We start from the raw sequence: 12,425 nt of genomic DNA, 5'->3' as shown, positions 1-12,425 counted from the left end.
TCACATTAAACCTCTCCAATTCGGACCTATTTTTATTTGTATACATTAATCACCCATGGATCAATGTTTGCTTGGGTGTAGCCATTTTTTGTAAGTATCAGGGCATTCTATATATCAGAATGTTGCTTGACCCATACCTAATGCATTGCTCAACGAAATTTGACAAACTTTGTCTTCAAGTTGTAGTACACATTCTAATATTGAACGTGAGACCAAAAAAACATGGAATAAAAATTTGGAACAAGGCAGTTAAAACATTACAAGTGCTATAATGCATGAGAAGCATGCATTCTGAAGAGTAAAGGATACAACATATAATTCATAATAAACATCAAAATTTTGTTATGCACATACATGCAACCAAGTAATCATTTAAAATTACACTACATGATCTTCTCCCCAACCCAAGGATGCACCTAATTGAGAACCTTACATATGGTTTAAGGGGCCTCCAATATTGTGCTAAATTTTTCCACACCCATTCGAGGGCACACTCCATAACTTTTTCTTGATTTGTTGAAAACCAAAACGGATTGAAAATTTGAAATCCAAACTAGTGGTACTACTGCATGGTGGTCTTAAAATATTGATAGTTGGTGATATTGGTGTCTAGATTCACCCTAGAAAGGAAGAGTTTGAAAATGTGCAATTTGTGCAAGTGCAAAGATTTTTAATAAATCCAACACTATTTACAATTTTGTATTTTTCCATGCACTTTCTTGCTATATGGCTCATAATCATGTCAAAGGTTATTGCTTATCATAATATACAGCATCAAACCTGATAGCTTGTCCTTTGGCCTATTTGTATTTTGAAGCAATTTGGGCCACATCGCACTTGCTTGAGGGAACCTGGTATATCCAATTTTATTGGCGTGTATCGTTAGAGGGGGAAAATCAGGCACATTTGCTGGGAGCATTCAAGGTAGCAACATCAGGCCATTTAGGTGAATACCAATCTCGAGTCTTCACAAGCTTTAGCCTGCATCCTAAAATTCATAAAGTGACAACCCTACCAACACCTCGGAGATGCATGCCCACGAATATATCTCTAAGATTTTGGCACACTTGGAGACTAGAGATGCAAAAAATGATGTGTCTCTCTATGAGGTTTGTGCATCTATCCTTGAATTTAATCAATCTCAGCTCTATGGGAATCCTTGAGTCTTACTATTGTCATTTTTGATGTTGCAAAGTTTAAACCTAGCCATTGTTGTTCTTTTGGCAGGTTGCAGTGGACGTGCAGTTAGAGTGGTTGTTGGAGCTGCAAGGCCAGCATGCAATTTCTTTGGCAACGCTAAAGGATAGGAAGAACAAGTGGCATGCAATGTTTGTGCCACCCCCACCTCTTGCACGACGTGAGGGAAAGGGTTTAATTATTGTCTCAAGCTATTATGTAGGTTGTGGCATGACTCTTGAGCACAAAAATGTTGTGACGCTAGTCAACTTGCTGTGCCCATAGTTATAACCCCCTATGCTTTCTACCAATGCCATTACATGATCAATGATACATGCAAGGATTTGGTTGGGGTGCAAGGATCTATGATATTGTGATTTAGGCTTTCGTGCGAGTGTAATTTGTAGTGAACAACTAGTATTAGCAAGGAGGTGTTAGGCAAGAAGCATCTTCTAAGTTTGAATGTCTCAAGTTCATGCATATATTAAAGGTCTAATATTTAACATATGTGTGTGTTAGCACATCTACAACATTATTAGCATGTCTACAGCTAGTATCAATTCATCTTTTATTTATACACTATTATTAGCACATCTATGTTGATAGCATTTGTAATTATTAGCACATTCCTTAATAGCAAGTCTGTGTTGTTAGCAAGTATGGCGTTAAGCACATCTTTTATCAGCACACCTATAATTTAGCACACCTATTATTAGCACGTCTATTATTAGCACATTTGTGTTATTATCAAATCTGTTGTTAGCACATCTACGTTTGTGTTGTTAGCAGGTATGTTATTAGCATAATAATTTAGCACATCTTTAATTTGACACACCTATTATTAGGACATCTGTAATTTGACACACCTATTATTAGCACATTTGTGTTATTAGCATATTGTTGTTAGCACAACACATTTGTTGTTAGCACATCCGTTATTAGCACATCTATAATTTAGCACACCTATTATTAGTAAATCTATAATTTTGCACAACTATATCATTAATTGATTCCTACAGATGAGTGACACCTTTGTAAGTGTGTAGAGTAGAAGAACAGCCATGGCTTGTGTTAGCAATTGTATAGATTCCACATTTGCATTGACAACTTCGCCCATGGAGGTTGAAGTTTTGAGGGCACATCAAGATCAAGGCATATTTCAAAAAGGACATTTTCACATGGTATTCATAGCAACATTTGTATTGGTCCTTCAACTCGCACAAAAAAGGGCTTCAGTGAGATTCAAATGACCACAACTGAATTTGTAATGTGGATTTTGTGATTTGAATTGGTGAAAGAACTCAACTTGTCATGAATAGGCCAAATCAATGTACTGAACATTTTTGAACACTACCTAGAACTACCACATGCAAGTATCAATTAGTAGCCCATATACTACCACATACAGGTGCTAAATAGAAATACCACATGTAGGTGCTAATTAGCAAGTACATTTTGGAACACTAACTAGGAACTCCCACATGTAGGCACTTATTAGTGCTCTCCTTATTCAAACATTTCACATTTGGTTTGTGTTTTAAGATTTTTGAAACTACATAACTCCCTAGAATTGAGAGCATCATTTTGAGAGGACTCAAAACTAGAAGCAAACATACTAGAGTTGTACCTAGAATTGACAATAGAACCAACATTGCATGAGCTAGCTAGCACATGACAATGTTTACTAGTAGTTGCAAGTGCTAATTAGCATATGATTAGTAGCTTGCATTGCAGATGTTAACTAGAATCGCAGGTGCTAACTAGCCTTACATGTGATAACTAGCATTGTAGATGCTAACCAACATTGCATGTGTTAACCAACATTAAAAGTGCTAACCAGCATTGCAGGTGCTAACTAGCATTGTAGCTGCTAACTAGGATTGCAAACCAACATAGCATTGTAGGTGCTGACTAGCATTGCAGGTACTAACCAACATTGTAGGTGCTAACCATCATAGCATTGCAGGTGCTAACCAACATTTGTAGATGTGGACTAGCATTGTAGGTGCGAACAAACGTTGCAGTTACGGACCAACATTGTATGTTCTAACATTACATGTGCTAACTAGCATAGCATTGCTAGTGCTAACTAGCGTAGCATTGCAGGTGCTAAACTAGCATAGCATTGCAGGTGCTAACGATCATGCTAGTAGGTGCTAACCAACATATTAGGTGCTAACGAGAAAAGCATTGCAGGTGCAGGTGCTAACCAGCATAACATTGAAAGTGCTAACAATAATAGCATTGTAGGTGGTAGCAAGCATTGTGGGTGCTAGCCAGCATAGCATTGCAGGTGCTAGCTTGAGTGTGGTAGTGGGAGCTAGCACTATATCTACTGACTACTAGCATATGAGAGTGTTAACCAGCATTGCTTGTGCTATCTATTGTATGATAGTAGTAACCAACGATGCATGTTCCTAGCAAGTATTGCAGTGCTAGCAAGCATTGCACGTGCTAACTACCATACGATCGTGATAAATAGGTGGAAGTGAGTGGTAACTAGCCTATGGTAGTGGTAAATAGCATATGATAGTGGTGGTAACCAACATATGACACTAGTAAGCAACATATGTCAGCAATAACTAACAAACTAGGCACTATCAAGCTCTTCAATTGTTAACTAGCATAAGGTAGTGGCGATTGGCATTTTAAGTGTGAACTAGGATATGAAAGTGGTGGTAACCACCACATCAAGTGCTAACTAGCATATCATAGTGGCAACTAGTACATCAGGTGCTTCATGCATGATGCGGTCTAAGATTCTACCTTAGGCTCATCAAGTAGGTGCACTGGATTGGTGATGTACTTCTTTCTGTTGGTTCTACAAGGGCATAACATAAGATCATATGGTCATATATCAATAGATTGCATCCTCATATTGTAGCATTGTAGGAGCATAGCCAGAATGGTTATGCAGGTTAGGCATGAAAATTAGTGGGGTACGACATATTTTATACCGGTCATCGATCATTCTTAGGAGTAGTTCTTCTTGCGAGTCATGATCTGTAGCCTGTTGTGCCTTTCAATGAGAGGGCTAGTCATTGAATAATAGTGCAATGCCTCATGCAGGGTGGGATATTTGAATTTTCCTCAGTCTACACTTCACAAATCTCCCTACCATAGAGCTTTGATCTAGCACAACATGTTGAATTATCCATAGCAGAGGCAAAATTACTTTCTTTGTAGGGATTTTAATAATGCGCTTCAATCAAGTGACAACACATCGGGCCATACACATATGCTTGCATATGAAAAATGCAATGGGGACTCAATTATTCTCATGGTCTGGGCTTGTTGACCTTTGAAAAAGCACTCAGTCTTTGTTTCCTAGCTACACCTTTTAGCATAACATGTAGTTTGCTTATTGAGCCCAATTAGATTGGTGTACCTTCTCGATGCACAACAATATGGTACGTTCAATTGTCAAATGTGGAATGACTATGCTTTTCCTCATTTTGGTCATGCTCCTGTATGGGTGCAACTATGGTTTATGAATTGCAGTAAGACAAATTGCCAGACCAAAGATTGCTTAGAGTGGATAATAGCTATTTGCAACACGAGACATAGAAAACCATGGCAAGAGATGCGATTTCTCCTATGTGGTTGCATTGTTGTATAGATGTTGATCAACCCTTGTCCCTATATGTAGCATGTTATTTAGGATCACGACACTACATGCATACTCTAAGAGAGGATGTTGCTAAAGCTAAAGATACCTATCAAGGACTGACAAAATTAGTCAATTTGGGAATTAAATAAAGAGGAGTCCACTTGCTTGTGTCAGGCTACATACTTCCTTCGATGCAACGAACATATAAAATTTTAGAAATGGGAAACCAGGGCAATAGGCCTTTACTGATAGGGCCTACTCCTCAAAGGATTTTTTCAAAAATCTTCAATTATAAGAGGCAATCTGCTAATAGATGCCGAGTGAAAAATTTGAATGTTACTTAGACAAAGTCCAGAGGACAACTTGTTGAGGCTCGTGTTTCTCTTTTTGCTCATCATTTGGGTAGGCTGACCCTCCATCACAAGATGTGATTTCAGCTTGGCAGGAACTCCTTCATTATGTCACTCCCATTCTATCTCCACAATAGGCTATGCAACTTGAAATTCCCTTCACACACACACACACACACACACACAGAGGGGGGGGGAGAGAGAGAGAGAGAGAGAGAGAGAGAGAGAGAGAGAGAGAGAGAGAGAGAGAGAGAGAGAGAGAGAGAGAGAGAGAGAGAGAGAGAGAGGAAGTTGAAAGATGCCATTCATGCTTGTGGCAAACGAAAGAGTTTGGGGTGGTGGGATGGTCTTATGGTGAAATTTATTTTTCAATACTTTACATGGTTAATGTTTCATGGGATAGACAAAAAATACTAGCTAGTTGGAAGGGATTGGGGAAATTACTCCCCAAAAAGAAATTGTGAGTCCTTTACAAATTGCAGACCCATTACTCTTATGAATATCATCTATAAGCTACTTGCTAAGATGATCATGGCCAGAATAAAAGGTTTCTACATGATGGGTTGCATCCTACCCAATATGGTTTTATTCCTTGTATGCATATCACTGACAACATCATTGCTAATGCTTATGTAAGGGATATAATATGCCAAGTACATTGAGTAGGATGTGCTCTTGTTACACGTGGACATTGCTAAAGCCTTTGACATGGTACAATGGGATTTTATCTCCCAAACTATGCACGCCCTAAGATTCATGGTTAAAATGCAACACCTTATTTATATCGGGATAGTCAAGCTGTTGGCATATTTGCAGAGGATATTATACATAAATGGTCACTTTTATAATACATGGATCATTTGATAGATTCGAGTGCATTTCATGGTCTACAAATACATGGCAACATACCTTTGATTGCATAGGCATATGTTGATGATTCCTTGTTCTTGCTCCAAAATATTGAAAGGGATCTCTCATGTCTTATGCAAGCTCTATCCCTTTATGGTATGGCTGCTAGTCTGCATGTCAATAGACTTCTGCATCTACATGAGAAAGCTTGGCATTGCTTGCTATGGAAAGTTCACTCTGTGGTAACAAGGCCTGGAAGCGCAGTGTAGAGTAATGAAGAAGAGATCATTGTGTGTGTAGAGTAGCGACAAAGCTCTGCTTGTAATAACTTGAGCTTGAAAGATGATATGATGAATCTAGAAAGATGAGGATATCTAGAATCCTCTCTTTGAAAATATCCAATCATGCTTGCAAAATCAAGATCTAGAGAGAGAAATACTAACACTAGAGAGAGAAATGAAAAGCTTACACTTTTTGAGGTCCCACCAAAAAGTGTAGAGACCCAACACGTCTTCCCAAAAATTGTAGAGACCCAAGAGGTCCCTCCAAAATGTAGACACGTAACTGGTCCCTCCAAAAAGTATAGAGACTCTTACCCAAGAGTTCTCCTAAAATAGAGGTCCCACCCTTGAGGTTTCTACAAAAAGTGGAGAGACTCTTACCCAAGGGGTCTCCTACAAAAGAGGTCCCACCCTTGAGGTTCCTAAGAATTGTGTAGAGACCAATGTGTATAAATATCTCTCGATGGAACAAGTAATGAAGCTCCCACTCTTTGGGGCTCAGTGTTCAAGTTCACCTATGTGTTCATGTGATTGATCTCCATTGCATCCATGCTCCCTACACTATCGTGTTCTAGCATGCCCTTACCCTTGCACTCCCTACCCTTGCACTCCCTACCCTTGTACTCCTTGCTCCCATCTTCTCCTTCTCCTACTTCCTCTTCCTCCTCCCTCCTCCTCTTGCTCCACCCTCTTCCTCTTCCTCCTTGCTTCTCCTCCTCCCAACTCCTCCTCCTCCTCCCTTCCTTGAACGTCTGCCTCAACCCTTTAGTACCCTTTGAAGTCATGAAGGAAACTAGCCCTCCACTACTCAACCTTGAACTCCTCCTAAATCCTACGACCCTTTCTAAACCCTCGAACTCCTAGATAACCTTCTCAACCCTATCCACCTTCTGAATATGACAATGCCCTAACTTCTGTGGAGGCGAGAGCCTCCATCTAGCTTTGTGATCAAGCCCTCTTTCTGACCTAAGCACGTAACCTAAGGACCTATGCTACACTTGTGAACACCTATGCTACAACAAGCATGACACAAATGTAGGTGCAATACCATTGAAACCAAGACTTGGGAGAGATAACAACAACATTTTGGTGTCGTCGTTGGGGAGGTTAGCGCTTGAAGCAAAAGAGGAGCACATGTTTGCATGTGTGAGAAAGAAAGCCCAAAAAAACCCATCCAAGATACATCCCTAAAGGAAAAGGAGTGTGAAAATGATCCCAATTGGTGCAAAATGATGAGATTTACATCCTAAGCATTGTTGACTTACATAAGCACATTAGGATGCATTCCCTCATCCTTGGAAGTTTCTCGGTTGGAATGATTTCCTCTTTGCTGATATTGATGTTGCTGAGGATGATGCTAATGCTAATTCTGACTTTGATGATGATTTTGTTGCTGATGATGACCACTTCCTTGGAATGGTCTACCTCTGCCTCTGCCTCTACCTCTGCTTCTATATGAAGCTGTGAATGCTTGATCATTGGAATGACCTTTGCGTGCGTGTATGGCTTGTGTCTTGAGTTTTTCACCAAGTAAAATTGATTGAAGTTCTTTGAGTGTCAAAATTTGCCATTGAATGGCAATACTCTAGACTAGATTCTCGTATCCCTCTCCTAGTCCATTTAGGATGACTTGAACCATTTCTATGGGATTCATGGTCTCTCCTGCCTCCTCTGTGAGTTGATTGTTGTAATCTTTGATCCTGATTACATAAGCATGACCGATTTCACTGCTTGTTGCGGAAACTCTAGTTGATTTGGTTTCTCAGTGTGAGAATCTTGGAAGTGTTCTTGGACTCGTAGAGAGCTCCGAACATATCACATGCTTCTTTTGATGTCTTGATGGTGTTGAGCTATCCTAGCATGACATCTTGCACACTTTGCTTGATCAGATGATATGGATACTTGTCTTTCTTATCCCATTCTGCCTGTGCTTGGGTAATGGCAGGATCTGCTACAGGTCCAGAAACTATTTGTGTAGCTAGAGATCCCGCTGTTGCTGGTGTTGTGACAACAGGTGGAGTAGAGCCACGTGGCTGGATCGTCCAATGGTCTAGGTGTAGATCCATCAACATATTCCCATATGTCATGAAGTACAAGAATGGTCTCCATTTGATATTTCCATGTGCTGCAATTGGAGTTGTCTAGCTTCGCAGATGCCTCTAGATTGAGGTTGCTAGTAATAGACATGGTGCAAGAAATGAACTCAAATTGTCTGTGAAATCACTATCTAAATCAATTGCAAAACACTAACTGTATCAACTAAAATCTGAACTATCAGTGAAGATAGAACTGCAATATATAATCCAATTTGTTACAGGGCTTGTGGCAAATGATGCTTGAAATAGCCAAAAGGACTTACAAGGCTTGAAATGATGTGCACAATGCCAGAAAATAGCCGAATAGGCTTTACAATGATGGCATATGTGTGTGAAATCAAATCATGTGCTATCTGCCCACTAAACAATTGGTTAATGCCTCTGAACACTCTGAAGTCTGCTCCACTGAATTGATAAACGTTAGGTTTCAGGTAATGTGATGATGTGAAACCGTATGTGAGCACTGGGATTGGAACCATTTAGGAATTTTTGGGCATGGCTTATATTGGCATTTTGGAGAAAGTCAAATCGTCCCCACTATGGCGGTTCAGTCTACTCTGATCTAGATCTAGATCTAGACCAACCATTGATCAATGAAAGAGCAACAAATAATTCCTTTTCTTTGTTCGTTTTAGGTGTTGGGTCAGATGTGTCGATGTAGAGGCTGATGTGCATGAAGGAAGTGGATTTATTAGCGGTGGCGATGAGGATGAGGCTCAAAAGTAAGTGATACTTGCACCAAAATGTGCGCATGATGTGACGAGCACGTAGAGCACAAAAAATTGAGCGATTTTTCTTTTTGGAGAGCCCTTAAATTTTTCCTAGATCAAGAGATACGACTTGATCTAGGTGGAGGGGCAAAAAGGGTGAAAAATGTGCTCAATGATGATGTGGCACTCAAGGGGTCACATGCAGGGGTGTGCCTACTAAGAGGTGTGCCAGTGGAGCGGTGTACTGATGTGCTAGGTGGGTTCACATGTAGTGTGAACGGTGTGCCTAAAGAGGGGTTAGAGTGCCTGGTAGGGGACAATGCTAACTAGACAGGTGAGGACTGACCTAACCTAGAGTCAAATTGACCTAGCCAAGGTCAAGTTGACTAACCTAGGGTTTGATTGGTCAATGTTGATGTGGCACTAAGGATAACCTTGATGACATGGCACTCTGTTGATTTGACTTGCCTACATGGTAGGTGATGATGTGGCATCTAGAGCCTACTTGGCAGATGAGGTGCCACGTGGTAAGATAAGGTGGGAAAATCAAGTCACCACGTGTCACTTTTGAGCCCTTGGGATAAGATTCCTAGAATCTTTTAGATTCGTTGGGAAAATGCAAGTGATTCGATAGAATATTCTTCAATGGTACAAAAAATGTGACGGATTTCTGAAGGAGCTACTGGTTGGAGAGATGGTCGCCCGTGAGCTTCGGCTCACTTGTGCTACCCCTGAGCCTTGTTGGTGAGGCTGGTCGTCGTGGCGGCTAAGTTGGAGGCGCGCTTGCAGAAAGTAGGAGCGCTGTTCGTTGAGATGCAGGAGGTTGTTGCTGCTGGAGCGGCGGTTGAGATGCAGAGAGACGTGAAGGTCTGCTGCGTGGTCAAAGGCGCATCCAAAGAACTCAAAGGAGTCGCTATAGGTTGGTCATGGATTCCTTACTACGTGTTGACCGGCTGCATGGAGTCCTGCGTAGAGCTTGCCTGTGAGGCATAGACGGGCTGGAGCTCAACTTTGGGCGGTGGACTGAACCAGGAGATCGTTGGTAGTCTGTCGTTCCTTTGGCGATGGAGAGCTCAAGTGTGGCTATGGCAAAGGTGACCTCGAGATCTAGCTATGGTGATGTCTCCTTTGCGGAAGGTGCTTGTAGTAGCCTTTGAAGAAGCCCAAGAGCTGCTAGAGATGCGTGTGGAGCAATAGCCAGAGATGTGCTGTGGTATACAAAGTGGAGCAATAGATCGAGCCGAGAGTCTACGGGACCTCTTACAGCAGAAGGTTGGCTGATGCAACAGCTACTTCGTATGTGTTGTATGGCAGCGCTGAGTGGGCAACTATATGTGGTGTGCTGAATAGGCGAGCGTGTTGGAGCTTTGAAGGACTCGCAATCCCGTTTGACAAGCTGCGTTCAAGGCAGGCTGGTGATGGCAGGAGCTGTCGAAGCCTTCATTGACATTAAAAGTACGCTCCAAGCAGTCTGTGCGCCTCTGCAGTTAGTCGCTGAGTGGTTCGGAGGTGTAGGAGGCGTTGTAGGAGGCGACTCGCTGGCCGAGTTGTTGCATGCATCCTTTGATGGAGTAGATTGCTTTGCTACTATAGTAGAGGCCGTGGATGCCCTCCTTAGCATGTGTTGTAGTCGCCTTAGAGCCTAGGTCGTAGCTCGAGGCTGTGAAGTAGAGCATAGTAGTCGCCTGTGCTTGTAGTCCCATGAGCTGCAAGCTTGGAGAGGTTTGAACCAAACATCAAAGACTCTCTCTCATGATCTCACTCTCTCAAAAGAATCAAACAACCACTCATTCTCACAGAAGAATGAACGGAAATCGTTGACAAAAATTTCTCTCAACACAATGAATGGAAATTTTCTTTCAATGGATGGAATTCTCTCTACGGAAGTGAAGAGAAGGAACTCTTGATCACTCAAGAGAACTCTCAAACTCTCAATCACTCTCACTCTGTCAAGAATTGCAATGCCTGAGTGGAAGGGAAGGGAGCTTTGATACCATGACAAAATATGAAGAGAGGAGAGGAGAAGAGTGGAGATGAGGAGAGAGGGCACAGCTAGAGAGCACACCACAAATGACTAACTGTACACTAGATTTAGTTGAAAATGTAGAATATATACAAACCCATTTAGGGTTAGCCTCTTAGGGCATCTAACCCTTTCCTTTATAGCACTCTATATGTGTTAGTGCTATGCACATGTAATCACATGATGTTGAGCGTGGTCTCTCAACACACACTCACACCTCACACAATGCCCAACCCACTCCTTTTGTAAGCACCAATACATGCAAGACTAACAAGATGCTTATGCTATTCTATGTCATGTCACAACAGATAAGGATCTGCTTGACAGGACAATCCCCGTTGGCTCTTTGATTGTTTGAAGAGAGCAAGCCAACAATAGAACTTTGCTCTCTTCAATGATCAAATTTGTCTATAGGTGCTAAAAAAAAACATAAATCTTCTTTCATCACAAAATTCTGCTTCATTGATGATCTGACTTTGTGTAAAAGGAAACCATCATGAGGCAATCTCTGCTATGCTCACAACATGTTGTGTTGCACTCCAAAGCTACCTCCTGCTCTGTCGCTAACCTCATCCACCAAGAATGCCAAAACAATAGAAGCATATCTAATTTAGCCACCCACAACCCACCATAACACACACACAATAGGCCAGCAAGTTCCATATAGGACAAATGCACTTAAGATCTCCAACCCTAAACCCTAAGTAGGCCTCAATACTAAATCCCCACCCAGTGAACATGAGTTTTGGCTGACCAAATGCTCACTAGAAACCTAGATGGACCTCAATAAGGAAACCAAATCAGGCTCACCCCTAAGGACCCTTGCACAACCGAGAGAAAGAGAGAGAGAGAGAGAGAGAGAGAGAGAGAGAGAGAGAGACAAAGAGGGTCCAACAATTGTAACATTAGTCAGGACTATCTGCTAGTATGGCATTAGAAGAGCAACAATGAGAGAGATGATCCCATCACTCCAAACAAAGTTGTAGAGTGCAGAGAACAAGATTCAAACGCCCAAGGAAAGCATGGCAGAGAAAATGCAACAATAGATCCTTGTACAAAATGCTCTAGAAGAAGGTAGGAAGGATGCGCTGCATACAACAACAACACCTTCAGCTTTTAGATGCCTTGAGTAGAGAGGAAGAGGTAGAGCATTCCCTCTAACAAATGGAAGTCTCTTACGATGAACTAAAAAAAGAAATAATGCACTTAAAAGAAAACCTGACGCTTAAAGATGATCAAATCCATGCCACAACAGACGCAAACATTGAGCTACAGATAAGTATCAAAGATTGGAGACATCAAGTTTAAGCAATAGAGTAGGAGTATATAG

This window comes from Dipteris shenzhenensis, chromosome 10 (assembly GCF_047967505.1).
Source record: "Dipteris shenzhenensis isolate YYH24624 ecotype China chromosome 10, Dip_SZ_1.0, whole genome shotgun sequence".
NCBI lineage: Eukaryota > Viridiplantae > Streptophyta > Polypodiopsida > Gleicheniales > Dipteridaceae > Dipteris > Dipteris shenzhenensis.
This window is presented reverse-complemented; position numbering follows the sequence as displayed.